This window comes from Ptychodera flava, chromosome 11 (assembly GCF_041260155.1).
Source record: "Ptychodera flava strain L36383 chromosome 11, AS_Pfla_20210202, whole genome shotgun sequence".
Classification (NCBI taxonomy): domain Eukaryota; kingdom Metazoa; phylum Hemichordata; class Enteropneusta; family Ptychoderidae; genus Ptychodera; species Ptychodera flava.
The window spans coordinates 9,847,501-9,851,560 of NC_091938.1; positions in this window are offsets into that span (position 1 = coordinate 9,847,501).

Below are 4,060 nucleotides of genomic sequence, written 5' to 3' on the forward strand. Positions count from 1 at the left end.
TGGCGAATCGCGACACGGAATTAGCATGTGGCGTGTTATAATGTCAAATAACGCCTAAAGTTATTGGACTCTGTGTCCTCTGATACCGAAACTTACTGTACGACGAAAGAGGTACTTCTTATGATGCCAGCTCACCCAGGTGTAAGTGGCTGTGGGGTTAAGCTCGGGGCCCTCCACCTTAGTGATTATGGCCTCGAAGTCAGCCTAGTTCACAAAAGGGCGGGGAGCTGCTGGTGGTGGTTCTGGAAGGCGAACCCGTCTTGGTCTCTTTTGGCATCTTGCATTGACCCTCACTGCCGTCTTACTGATCCTCTGGCACTCTGGCTAGTGGGCCTCTGGCAGGTCCTGCTTGGTGTACCCAGAGAGGCAGCGTACGCAGTAGTGTCTGCAGTATCTGTTTTTTGAGTGGTCATTCAAGAGCTGGTTGAGATCCTCCACGAGGGTGTAGTGGGATTTCCTAGCCGCCTCAATTAACATAATGTTGATCTGGGTCATTTCCCTTGGCTGCTTGCTGATGTGGAAGACAATGACAACACATTTATCCCAGCAAAAACAGCTATGGCTAGGCCTCCCAGTCTGAAACTTTACAAATCTGGGGCGGGGGATTGGGACATCGACCCTTCTAAAGGCCTTGTCCAGCCAATCCTTGATGGGGTACATCAATTGGCTGTCCACATGATTCTTTACAGGAAACAAAGCTGAGCGTAGCGGCCAGTGAAGGCATTTGTCATCTTTGTTCTTCATGTTAATGGTTGCCTTCTTGTTTCTGAGAGCTGCTGGTAGTGGGAGGCAAGAGACGCCTATCAGGGGCTGGTATTGAGTGATGTCCAGCCAGAGGGTGGTAACTCTATTAACCACACAGCCTGAGCCCCTCTATGTCAACTTTTCAAATATCTCCGGGAGAGTGTGAAAGATGAAGTCTAGCGCCTCATCAATCTCCCCGGCCTGTATGTTACCTCTTGCCTGTTGCGGTACATATGCTTTGAGTGTTGTGGGTTAACATCTTGTTTGTCTAGCCTAAGGTGGACCCTCAGCTCCAACTGGAACTTCAGGCCCCCAGGTCCAGAATCTCTTCAGTGAGCCTCTGGCTGATCTGGGGTCGCACATTATCCAAGAAGGCTTGGGGTCAGGCCCGAGTCGATGCCTTTCGGAAACATCCATCTGCCATCTCCGCAGGTAGTTCTTAACTGCATGACATGTGTGGTGGAAGGTAAGGTCATCGCCCCCCAGACCAGGTTCTATTTTATCAGCCATAGTTGATGTGTATACGTATGAGTAATATATAATTTTGTAGTGAATGTTTTTCTTTAATATAAAATTCAAATGTAGTTGAAGGCTAGGAAGCACCATAACTCGGCCACAACGGCTACTCGTCCTTCTAAACTATAATATCCTGTTTTCTCTGCCTCGTCACCTCTCAAGGTTTCCTCTGCCAAGTTTTCACTTTTTCACTGTCATACCCGAACCCCCAACACACAGAAAGCTGGTTCCGAAGGCCCACCCTACTATTGTGCCATGGCCCCCTTCCGGAGCCTAGCGCAGTGGATTCTACAAAGCTTGTTCATACAGCTCCAGCTGCACGGCCGCCAAGAGTCCATCACTGGCCACTTGTACTCATCTTTGCCCTTCATCGAATAAGGTATACCCTTCATCATATATCTAACAGTAAAAAAAATTCTGCAGATTGAAAAAAGTCTACCGCTATGCAAAGGCTTAGGGAGTAAAGGAAGAGTGATCCGGTCTCACTATAATTCAAGAACCGGTAGTGTACTGCTCCCCCATTTTTGGCGAGAATTGCGTGTTTTGGCGGCCTGCGAGAGTTGCGTTTTGTGAGCTTCCTGGGTACAATGGAGGTTTACAAAGGGGATGTGGATCAGAACAGGCATTTTTTGTCTTGTTGACAAAAGTATTTAGCTTAGTGAGCTAGCTCAAAGGACTTCAGCTACCTAAAACTTATTTACTTATATTTGCCGACACCAATATTGATATCTTCTATCATCAATAATTTCAGACGAAAACTTCTAAATCGAGCAAGCTCCGTTCACACCAGACGACAGAAGACGATATCGAAGTCACTCAACTGTAAACCCACAATCCATCAATCCATCAATGACATGAAAATCAACTTTCACTTGATGTCGAGGAACATTAAGCGCATGCGCGAAAAAAGCGTCCAGCGGGTTACAGAGCCACCGTTGATTTTCATGTTCCACTATTTGCAACAATGGAACAGCACAACACTTAGGAATGTAAAGAACTTACTTGATCCGTGACAAGATATCTAGATCTGGATCTTACAACTTGGCTGCTTGCCTCTCAATCAGTTAAAATTGCCATTGTTGGTTTATTGGTTTATAAATAATCAAAAAACGTTCTTTTCTAATTGAACAAACCTATGAAAATGTTTGCCATTTCTATACCTGACATGAATCACCAACTCTGCGTGACGCCTTAGGTTTACTTGGATGCGTCAGCGGTCAATCGGGTGAAGATCGCGTAAGCGTAAGTCATTAAATTAGCACCATTGGACACGACGCATTTGGCTGCGACGTTGACTGTAATGATTGAAACATATATGAATCATACATGTTTCACGTTTGATGAAAATAAAATCGAGTCTGCTATATGATAAGGAAATAAACTGAAATTGAACTGTCCTTGCATTGTCGGTTTCTCAGCCGCAATACCATCGTTTACCCTGTGACCTTTGTAGAAATAGTGATTCATGTATGCGAGTCGTGATTACTATTTATAGACCGTCACGTTTACCAGTCATTGAAACCATAACTATTTGCACCTAAGTTTGTACAGTAAATTAACAAAAGCACGACGTACGCATACGTGTTTGTGTTTTTCCGCACAGTTTAAAAATTAGACATTGTTTATTGGGTGTCTGAGCGTTGCTATAGCTCCCACAATCAAGGTAGCCAAAAAGAAGATGAAGATCTGGTATCCCCATGACAACAATGAGAATATTACTGATCCCAGATAGTTAGGTCATGTAATAATATCCATAAGTCCTACAGTTTCACAATAAAATCACATATAGCAGAAACACCATCCTGTGAAAACAAGTGAGTGTCAAGAGAATTTCAACATACAATAAGTCTTTAATTAGCGACCATCATGTTACAGGAAACTAATAGATATACATTTTCAGACATGACAAGACGAGATATTGAAATTAAGGATACTCTAGCGTTGGGTTTCAGAAACTTGAATGACATGCATAACAAATGTTTGGAATTATATACATTTATTTTTAATTTGAAAGAAGTACATTCATAGCAAAATTTTGCAATATTTTACATTCTAATCGACGTAGTAAACATTCACTTGAACATTTGCACGGAGAGAGCAAGTATCTCCACCCTGAAATATTACTATATACATCATATTTCTTCATTTTTGGGAGATCAACAAAACGTGACGTGTTCAGTAATATCAAGCAATGGGCTGTTGCCAAGGAAACAGTGTAAATTTATATTTGTCCTTTTATCAGCATATGAATCGTGTCTAAATACCTGCACACCAATGAACCACTGGCAAAGTCGACAGCAGACACTCACGAAAAGAGACTGTTTGAAAGTCTTGTTTGAAAGCGAGTCAGTGTCCGTACAAAGCACTCTCGGTCAATTTTACTAATTCAAAATGTGACGCATTCCCTTAGATGTATCTCCGGGAAGTACATAATCTTGATTGGAATATCTCAACATTTGTTTTGCTTGCGGTGACCACACAAATTCCCATTTTTCGTAATTTTCATGCCATGCCATGCAGTACGTGGTAACATCAAGATGTACAAATGGATCAGGACAGATTTAGCTGAAGGCTGAAGTACATTTTCCACCTTAACTAATATGTGTAAATTTGAACTAAAATGAAACATGCTAAACATAATTTTACCTTTCAACATCACGATAAATTTCGTTGTACTTTATTTAGTGCACTATTTTCTTCATGTTTTATACGCACCTTCATGTACACCTTCAATTAACAAGTTTAACTGATGATACAATTCTATTGTGGCAAATATGTACTTCATATTTTCTCTATTATG